The sequence below is a fragment of the Rhea americana genome, unplaced genomic scaffold, assembly GCF_003343005.1.
Source record: "Rhea americana isolate MKP2758 unplaced genomic scaffold, rheAme1 scaffold_7, whole genome shotgun sequence".
Taxonomy (NCBI): domain Eukaryota; kingdom Metazoa; phylum Chordata; class Aves; order Rheiformes; family Rheidae; genus Rhea; species Rhea americana.
Window position 1 is genome coordinate 6,499,468 of NW_028186867.1, and position 11,137 is coordinate 6,510,604.

Sequence of the window (11,137 nt, forward strand, 5' to 3'; positions counted from 1 at the left end):
GRAGGAGAAGAGAAGGAGGAGGAGGAGGAGGAGGTGGGGGGCAAGGAGAAGGAGAAGGAGAAAGAGGAGGAGAAGAAGGAGAAGAAGGAGGAGAAGGAGGAGRAGGAGAAGAAGAGATTCTTGTAGTGGGGTTCAATGCCTTAGCTAGAGCTAAGCTGATGACTGTTGCCTACAAAAAGTTTGTCACTTTTCCCACTTATGCACTAACAAGATAGAGGAAGATAGAATTTATTTCCCTTCTAAAATAGCATCCTAGAAGATTCCATTTCTCTTGACTTGAATCTATATGAAGTCAGCTGCCTACAGGAGACTGCTGTACTCTGCTGGTGTTCGCTCTTTCCCTTCAGTCTGTACCGGTATATGCGTAGAATACAGATGGCTAAATATAGATCCACTTTTATTTTCATTCAGAAGTGATTCAATCAGCAGCACTCCACCACGTGGTTCCGTAAGGAGATATAAGACATGTTGAGATGTGAGAAGATAAGGTATTTTCACCTGAGTTATTAGGCAGGGTCCTAACCTTTGGTTTCAGTATGAAGCAGTTTAAGGTTAAGTGAGATTTTAACGTCATAGAAAACAATAATGAGCAAGCCCCAAAGGTTCATTGTGGTGCTTAACTGGATTTCTACTATGACCTATCTGCCTGAGTACCTAAACACTGCCCAAAATCTGCAATTCTTACCCCTAAATATCTTGAAAGAGGAGATTTGTATTCCAGAGGGGCCTAGAATTGGAATACTAGATCRGASGAAGAAATGCTGAAATTCRTGGCTGGMCAGAACTCAATATGGAGTATATGTGGTAGAGATGTTCTTGCTTCATTTGACTTTCCCCTTTCAGGCATATTTATGACCTGGGAGGTGAGTGTCACTAGATCTTCTTTTACAAAGTTTGAAAGGCAAGGAATTGGAAGAAGTAGAACTGGGCCCCATCCAGCTCAACTGCACACCACTTACTTAGGAAAGTGATGGGCTAAAACAAAAAACATCTACACTGAAATCCTACTGGTGAAATTGTCCATCAAGACTATCAATTTCACCTAACTGACAGATGAAACTCTCCYGGCTCTTCAAGAGGTCATGCTTACCGGTGTTGGAAACCTAGGGGACTTTTGCCAGGAACTGCCTGTGTTTATCATCATCCAAGTCATGCGGTATCTTTGTGAGCATATAGAGATCAGTTTCGGGAATTCAGTGTTTAAAAAGTCTTCTGTAAAGCAAGAGTATATATATTATACAAAATCTAGAAACTTAGAAAGCTAAGTTAATCAAGTATTTTCATTTCATTGTCACAAGTTCTAAATGTTAAATAAAATATTTTAGGAAAAAGCCTCTTGAGGGAAAAGGCTGGGAAAACTGCTAGCCTTCTGCACTGTTGCCTTTCCAACCAGATGCTTCACAAGGCAAGGTCGTACAAATGCACTGACAGCCACAAACTCCCAGCCTCTGCCAGGTGAGCGAGCAGGCTTACGTGGCCTCCACCACCCAGGGMGCTCGCTTGCATCCACCATCCTGCAGCCATACGCTCCTCCAGCACACACCAGCACCCTCCCCGCAGCAGCCGGCACTTACCTTCGTGGAAAGTGATCCGATGCTCCTCYGAGGGAACAAACCACTCTTTGGCCACTTGCACGACTTTTGGCAGGTCGTAAATTGTGACCGTGGAGTTTGGGTACACAGAAACACACTCCTGCGCCAAAGCCCCTCCACCTCCTTTGGAGAGAGCAGAGGTGGTCAGTGCTGACACAAAACCACCCCGCTCATCAACATGCCTGTGCGGTGACGCAGGCAGTGGYGCATTCGGCCTCACGGCACCTCGTTCGCACGTTTGTCCCTCAGCTGTCATGGAAGSGGAGGAAGARGGACAAGCGTGGCCACRGACTCCGTCTGCTCTGCAAGAAGCCCCTGGGCTCGTGGCAGCCAGGCCTGTGGGCTAAGGCCCTGGCCTTGGCAGCTCTTACACACCTCCTCAGCTAGAGCTGCTCTGGCAGCTGGAAGAGAGGAAATGGTAAGAAAAGCCGCTAAACCACGCAGTGGGAAGGGAGTGGATGGAGTCCGTGATGGAGACTCTCAGYTSCCATGAGCCCTGGCAGCGTTCAGCAGTGCTGGAACAGCGAGGTCCTTTGGGGTGAGAGGCTACAGACAGTCTCCCTACCTAACATSACTGAAGTGGAAGAGGGAGAGATGCTGGCACCAGAGGGATGTACCAAGCAAGGAAGGAGAAGAATATCAAACCCTGCCAAATAAACAGGCAAATGAGCTTCTGCTTAGACTTACAAGATGTTCTAGAGAAAAATATGCAGCTTTCTAATATTCTCACTACTATATTTTCCTTTCCAACCCAACCCAAAAAGTAGAAAGCTCTATTTATTGCTGACAAGATTCTTGGATACATCCTGCTATTTTTCCTTTCAAACTTTGTAAAAGATCTAATAGATCTAGATTCACCTCCTAGGTCATAAATATGCCTGAAAGGGGAAAGGTCAAATGCAGCAAGAACATCTCTACCACATATACTCCATACTGAGTTCTGGCCAGCCATGAATTTCAGCATTTCTGCTTCTGATCTAGTATTGCAAACAGAGACAGCACGTGAAAATGTAGCTTATAATGTCCTTGGTGATTCTCAGTGTACAACTCTTATCAAGAGTATTAATTCAAACACTAATCTCTGATTCTACTGCCATGCAACAAATCCTCTTTGCGTATAAAACCCACCTTAAAATGTACAGTTCCAGACAGGTACTGCAATGCATTCCTTCATTTGAATAGAGAATTAAGACTAGTGAATTCCAACAATGCATGGCACTTTTTAGGCTTCCAAAGGATTTTTCCTTCAATGACCATTGTGAATGTGCCAAAGACATCTTGTGATATGTTTTTCAGAAGGTTGCATACACATTTATCTATTTCTAATCAAAACATCAGAGTGTCCAAAAAATGGATATTCTTGATGCTGCAAGATATTTCAGATGAGTGGGACTCTCACATTATCAAATGCAATTGTTCTGAGTCCTGTTTCAGAATAAAATCTTTATCTGCATTAACAAGTATAAAATTTCCAGTGCTATGTTAATTAATTATTTCTCAGAAATATGAGATGAATGTGCTACAGTGAAAGAATTCTCAGTATGGAAAAAGAATGTCTCATTTTTTACAGAAACTTCTCTGGAGTGAAGGGGTGAAACTGGAATCTGCATGTGTCAGTGGTCAGGCTCATTAGCTGCGCAGGCTGGGAAAGTGAGAAAGTGAGCCTCCAGCCCCATCTTCACACCTTCTCTTCACAGCAGAAATATCKTTATCATTACTCGATAGTCTTTATTCTCCTGACAGCCTCCTCCTGTAAAAGCTACTGCAATGATGAAGTCTTCTCTGTCTGAATGGAAAGGTGGGTAAGTGGGATACTCAAGTCCCCAGAAAACATCATGCTCCCCACACTTACCCCCTCTCAGTGAACTAGGACAGCCCTTTCTGCAGACAGACCAACATTCAAAGCACACACTGTGGAAATCCCTCCTGCTTCCTCCAGTGCAGCCCCAGTGGCATCACCCACTCTGGTAGCGTAAAGGACCTGAGRCYTCAGCTCACGCTAGGGCAGCAGCGTGATGTGGAGAGCACATCCAGATCCTGCAGGGCTACCCATGCCCCTACTTGCCTTGGGACAAGCCCAGGGAAGACATATAAATAGATGCAAAGGCTCATGCTGTTCTCCTTGCCACTGCCGGGCAGCTGCTGTAAGCCTTGAAACAGCTCGAGAGAACACAAGCCAGAGCAGGACATGAAACTGTCAAGTCTCTGGCTAGTCCTGATCAGCTGTCTGATAGATGCAGATTCCTTCCTGCCTACTTGGACTGGAAGTCTCAAGGGCCAGCTCAAGTTTGCCTCACTCTCGGTTCTGACCAGCAACTTAAATAAATGWTTTGGAGTATGGGAAAAAAAATAAACAAAATCAAAACAAATTTTGAAATCATGACATTCCACATCTACTTTGGGGTTTGGTTTTGAAGTTTCAAATCGTGCTTACACATCAGAGTATTCTTGGGGCAAGCTATGTAGAGATAGTAAATATCTTTGTATGGGGTCACCTAAGGCTATTGCAAAAAATAGAAGTTTATGGCTATAAAGTTTTTTTTTTTTTCAGCCAAAGAAAGGCTGCTGTTCCCAAGCAATTGTCTCTTTTTGCCACCTACAGTCACTGGCCTAATCCTGGAGCTCCTCTCTCCACACACACACCTTGCTTTGCTTTCAAAACCATCAGACCTTTCAGTCTTTTGGCTTCTTCCCCTTCTTCTGCCATTATTACCTCCTCCTCTTGTCACCTCTACTGCCAACAGCTTCAGTCCCACGCAAGCATCCAGAAGTCTTTCTGTCCCGCTGGGGCTGSTACCCAAGCGTGCAGCAATGGCATYTGAAGACAGGGGCTCTCCTGACTCCAGCAGTAGATCAAACACTCCCAACTCGCAGGCAGTAAACAAAACCTGGATGTCAAGAAAGGTGTCAGTGAGTGGAAGTGAATCAGGAGAAAGTGCCAAGGCCTATTGCATTTCTAATGCTGTTGTGTTGGAGAGAGCAGATATTTCTTGTTAGATGCTGGGGAGTGTTTTGTGTTTTGCAGTGATGTGAGATATTCAAAACCCGCCTAGAAATAATCCTGTCTAGGTGACTCTGCTTGAGCAGAGGGGTTGGACTAGATGATCTCCAGAGGTCCCTTCCAACCTCAACCATTCTGTAAGTCTGTGATTCGACTATGAAGAGGCAGTAGGAAGTCTGTCAGCCCTCCTTGGATAACCCTTACATGCATGACTAGTCTAGTTTCTGTAACTGAAATCCCTGGCTAGAGCAGCCTCTCTGAGGCAGCAGTTTCTCTCAGTCAAAATCAATGCCTTCTTCGGGTCAGCAGAAGCAGTTTTTCGAATGAAAGAAGAGTGTGAGTACCAACTCCAGAAACAAGCCAGCAACCTTCTGGCAAACAGATATAATCTCAGTGTACACAGTGAAAATATCCTTCTTTGACTGTACACACTGAAGTTCATAAATAATAGCATATTTGAGTATTCATACAAACTCTCCTAAACACTGACCCATGCACAAGCTCTAAACAACTGCGTATGTCTACAATGATTTGGTAACATCCACAGAGATTCCTTTCCCCTTTTGAAAGAACACTGTTGAGATTATTTCTCAGAAATATGAGATGAATATGAATTTTGAAAGCATCATAAATTGTAAAGGAAAAGTATGAAAACTGAATTTGCATAGAAGAATTTTATGTACACACACACACACACACACACACACACACACACACAAACACACGTGCAAACAGCATCAGCAAACATTAAGGAAATTAACACTGCCTCTCTGCCATTATTAGATGCAGTCTGGAAAAGAGATCATGTTCCAGACCATGTTTCTTCCATTTGAAGTGATATAATAAACATATGTTATCAGCTTCAAGTATGATTAGGGAGGTGGGAGAAAGAATTGTTCTATATGAACACATGAAAAAATTTGCTGTTTGGGTGGTATGCTAGCAAAAACAYGGCCTTGAACATTTCAGTCTTAGACGTCTATCCAGTATCGATTTATATTTCTTACCTTTGAGACTAAAAATCTATTCATGCATTGGAATATGATTTGAGGGTAGTCAGGGTCTTCTGTGGAGCCCATCTTCCTCCTGTACTGAAGCACAGATCCTCTCCTCCTCTTAATTTAAATAAGCTTCTTTCCACCAGGCTCAGAGCACACCAGTTGATCYGCTTTATCCTATTGCTTCTGAGAAACACATCAGTTACAAAATACATTGGATTCAGTGGGTTTGAACTTCTTGAACTTCTTGAACTTGAACTTCTGCTAGGTTCATTGCTGTTTCTTCGGAGCTTTCGTCCTCAAGTACAGGGCTCAAGAAGCAGTGCAGACTAAAGTGGTATCATCASTTCAGTGGTTAACTACTCACCCTACTATTTCAGAAACAACTGAAAGCTTGCGACAAGCAAATAAGAAATCASTGCAAAACAGCATCCAGAACCCAAACTCAGAGTGCATAAACCAAAGCACAGCCTTTTTTTTGCACAGCCTTTTTCGGGACTTTTTCAAAAGCAGCTTTGCTCAGAGGGGCTGGAAYTGTGACACTGAAAAAAGATCCTTCAGCTAGARATCCTTGCATRTRTCAGCCAGTCCAAYGGCCTCTGACACCAGAGGAATGAGGACAATTTGGCAACACGCTTCTTCACRTAGAAGTTGCACCTTTTGTGGAGGCTAAGGAGGAGGGAGTATGAGCTCAGCTGAGAATGGTCAGGGCACACTCCTGAACCAGCCTGTCTCCTCTCAGAGCACGCTAATGCAAGTCACCTCTCCCTCCCCATGAATTAGAGACATACGCACAGCGGTTGCTTTGAGYCACCTRCAACCCAGAGACATGTTGAGCCATGGGTTCTGGATCACATGTCCAAGGCCTCAGACCTTACCTGTGCAAGAAGGAGGATCAACATAACTATTATGGAGTGAAGAAGAGCCATGGCGGGRTGAATCTGAGAACAGAGTCCATACAAGGAGCTGGAGGAGAAGAACATACCCCACCATAATTAGGCCCATCAAGTCACCGGAATAGTCAAGACACAGAAGGATTTCTGCCTGGATACTAGTTTTTTCTATATGAGCAAACATTTCTATTAAGTCTTSATTTCCTAGATATTACTGAGTTTTATGTATATGATAAGGTAAGTCTAATTCAGCAGATTTTAAAATCCAGATAATTTTTATACACCAGTTTGTTGCTTTTTCCWTTTTTATGTACACGCACATGTAGCAGTGTCCTGCTACGTCCAGACTTTAGGCAACCTGGGTGTGCTTCCCACATTGGCTTGCAAGCTCTACCCCAGGAAGGGAAAAGGAAATTCAGAGGAGTAGCCAGTGGGGAGCTGAAATTTGCTGTGGCATGCGATGGTCTAGGTAACCCTGGGACTCGTWATGATATATACGCATATGTAAGTCCAGAAGCAGTCATTCTTAGGAAGAGGTAASAGAATCTGTTCACTGTGCTGCCGTATTGCAATGACTGATTTGCTCTGACAACATTCACTCACATGAAGTCTACTAGGAATTRAATCTAYTTTTTTTTTTCTTTCACATATTTTCCAGGTGCCTTTCCATATATCATGGAGACCATACCTGACTGGCATTTCATCAGAAACTTAAAACTCTGTATTCCTTTCCTTAGACCTTTCTGCCCTATTATTTGTTACTCAGGTTTGTAAATGTCTGTCATCTTCCTGTCAATTTCTGTGTGCTGGCAGATGCACATATCAGTGAGGACAGACCTTTTCAATCAATAAAAGATGCTTTCAATGCTTTTACATTGCTTAGTGACCTTTCAAGTAATAACTTTAAATCAGATAATGACTCAGAGGATACAATGCTGAACTTGTGAGGACAAAACAGCATTTTTTCAGTYGTGACTTTTCTCCATACTTCAGTGATTAAGTAATCAAAGATGCAAAACTTGAGCAATATAACCTGATTAACATATGCTTCAGAACAGCTACTACGATTTTACATCTTATATAATTTAGCTAGGTGTGTCTTTAAATATTTATGCTTCATCTTGTTGTCCCAGCACAACATTTCTATTAAGTCTTTATTTCCTAGATATTACTTAGTTTTATGTATATGATAARGTAAGTCTAATTCAGCAGATTTTAAAATCTAGTAGTAATTGATTGATATTTGAGTTTATACCCTTGTGGCCTCTGGTACCATCCTGTGCTTGTACCTCAGGGGCATTTGAAAATGTTGTTGTGGGGAAGGGTGGTTCAGCAACACTTAGGATGAGACTTCCTGATAACTAATGTTTCATGAGTAAAACCTAGTAATGCATTCAGCTCTGTTTCAGAGCTGTAGAATAGCTGAGACTACAGAAATAAAGACCCATGAATGCAGAGAATGGATAGATGTGGGGTTAAAGGTTTCACCAAGATTGATTCATTGTTGCAATGACTTGTATATTATCAGAATTGTTTTACTACAAYGGTATGCACATGCAAAATACTCACAAAACTGGTATTCGAGGGCCTATCATTGCTATTTCAAGAGAAGCCCTAGTTCCTGTTGAAAATATGCTTGCTGAGTCGCCTAGTGGGCACGGAGGCAAGGAGATCTGAATGAAGTCACTGGCTGAAAGGTCTACAAGTGAGAAGAGCCACAGAGAGGCAGCAGCACACACTAGGATGGCATGCACAAGCTCCTGGAGGAAACTCAGGAGCTTTGGCTCACAGCTTTCCCACTCCCCTTCAGCTCGGACCCTGTTACAAGAAGTCTCTGTAKACTGGGATCATCATCTTCAAACACAGACAGGTCACACACTGCCTTGTATTGTTACATACTGTTCTGGACCCTAAACATCTTCAAGGATTAGGTATGTTTCCTGCATTTTCAGAAAGTTTCTCCCCTCTCTCTACCCTATGGTCCTGATGCCATGCATTCAGGAGAAAAAAACTGATATACAGGCTCCAACTTCTTAAATGCTGGACTAGCTGAGGGGAGAGGGAATAAAAAAGGTTTACAAGTTCCTCATCCAGACCCTCAGTAATCCACCACCAGTGGAAAATAAATATGTATGCTCCTAGTTACTCCTAGTTGAAAGAGACCTGGAAACCAACTGGARAGTAGAATAAGGTAATTAACTGATACAGTAGGACAAGAATTAAATGTAAGCCATGAACAAACAAAAGTGGAGATAAATTGTGAGTCAGGTTAATACTGAAACTAGTCACTGAGAATTATACAACAGAAGTGAAATAGGCAGATAGCTGTACAGATATTCAAATATTTGTATTTCTGGCAACTAAGGGCCTGAAAGAAAAGTTTGCATAGTAGTATTAGACTATTTAGTCTCCAGATAAAAATGAAATTCTATCAGCATTTCAAAAATTCAATGTTTTAAAATTCATTTGTTTTATTTTTTTTTTTGGAGGGGGGATAGTTTTTCAATAAGCTTTAAGAGCTAAACTCTCATCTCACACTAAGAGTTATCTAAGAAATGTCACACTTTGGCATCCTTGACATTCATATTATAACCTTAGACTGCAATCTTCCTTTTGCACTGTAAATATTGAAAGAAGAAATCAGCARTGTGGTCTACTGGCATTGCTTCATTTATTAGACCAAACATTTGCTGATCAAAGATTGAATTCCATTTCAAAAAGTCAAGCCTGTTTTAAAGCTACAAGAGATGGCAAAGGATGAAGGCTAAATATGTATCTTTCTAACTATATGAAGCTTAAATCACTCTCCAAAACTACTCTAAATTGTTGGAAAAAAATATTGAGTTTTATCTGCTTTTGTCAGCTCCTGAAGGTCTGATAGCTTTAATTTGTAACACAAATAGTCTTTATTTTAAGCAACGTGTTTYATCCTGTTAGCAATCAAACCACTTTCAGCAAATCAGAACATAGATGCAGCACTTTTTTGGAAGATATAAAGTATTAGCATGTTCAGGTCTTCAGATGTACCTCGACTTTCTGAAAACCATTATAAACCCTATTGGCAATTTCATTAAAATGTTGTTCCTGCCCAGAACTGAGTTGATGTGCAACAAGGCTTTATTGAGGGGCTAGAATACTAGGCAGGAGAAATGCACAGAGTTTGTGAGGGAAAATACGTGCACGCATGCTCATACAGTGATGCGTAGTCCCCGACGAGTGGCTGACCACCCCTAAATCCCTTGGGTGGCCAGGCAGGGAGCAGGCGAGGGAAGCTGGGAGAACCAGGAGCCAGCAGGGAGTGCAGGGGGCGTGCTCCCCACAGTGCCCGGGATGACAATTTCCCACTCGTCTCCCCTCAATTTGTCTTTTTGTTAGATGTTTCCAGATGGTTTRTAGCCTTTGTAACCTGGGTTACATAACAGCTCAGCCCCAGGAATGTTAATTTTCTAGGCAGAAGTCCCTTATTTTGCTTCTCCRCTATTTTCTCTTGCGCAGCTGCTGCTTCTTTTGTTTGTTATATTTAAAGCAGTCTTTTTGCAGTGCTCAAGGCTATACTTCTTCAGCGGTGACTATCAGTAACTTCTTTATGATCCTGGGACATCTGCTTTCAACCTGTGCCCATATTTTCAAGGCCTTTGTTATGATGGCAGATTTAAGTGTGGGATGGYAGATAGCAACAGACATCTGGCATCAAGGTCTGGTTCAAACTGCAGTTTCTCAGAACGTACTGATAACAAGCCTGATAGGCCAGAACTGGAGCCCTGCAAAGATAACTGAAAGCAAAGTTAGCATCAAGCCTGTGGCTCCTCACTAGCAAAGGCAATATCGTTTTTATTGAGCCACCAGGCATCACTGTTATGGGCAAATGTAGAACATCTATGCAGAGCCAAAAATACACCATTAGTCTAACAAAATCTTAAAGGGCTGAATCAAAGAATTGTTATTAGTCCAGACCTAATTATCACAGCAAAAGAAAGGCTTCTTTAACAGAAAAAAGTCTGAATAATAATAACAATAATTTTAATATTGTTATACACACGTTCACAGATATTGACCCTTTTCTATGCTCACTCTTCCACTGTCATTCTAGGTCCAAGCATGAGGGACACCAGGGGTGCAAGTGCTGTGGACATGAGGCAGGCTACCCCCACGGACGCTGGAGAGGGCACTGGGGCAGGGGGAGCAGGACCTTGTAGGCCAGCAGGTCTGGCAGTGGGGATCCCTGTTAGGGTGCTGTGAAAGGCTTGGGGAACTGAGGAGTGGTGCTAGATGTGCCACAGATGTGGCACAAATAGAGCAAAAGTCACCGGGAAGGCGTTGCTTATTTGGGCAAGACTGGGATGAAGAAAGAGAGAGACAAGTATAGGTKGTAGGGGGGTATCAGCTGCAGAAAAACAGACAGAAGGGGGATAAAAGGTGGTAGTTTTGTATAAGCAGGTTGCCAGTTAGCATATCCATCTACTGAACCCTGCGTCTGATCACTGCAGTCTAGCTTACCTTCTTATTAAGTTATATTTCTGACTATTCTTTCCTATGTAATCTCACTCTCTATTCTCCATGTGAGTGCTGCAAGGTCTAAATGCCAGCAAGTGGAGAAGGGGATGGAGGTCGTAAGGGCCATAAGTCTGGGAAGATCTCGGTGTGTTTGTATAG

General features: G+C 42.6%; 1 pseudogene; it reads right to left on the reverse strand.

Annotated features, from left to right (window-relative positions):
* Positions 1 to 228: 228 nt before the first annotated feature.
* LOC146586287 (acetylserotonin O-methyltransferase-like) lies at positions 229 to 6,520 on the reverse strand (annotated as a pseudogene).
* Between the last annotated feature and the right edge of the window lie 4,617 nt (positions 6,521 to 11,137).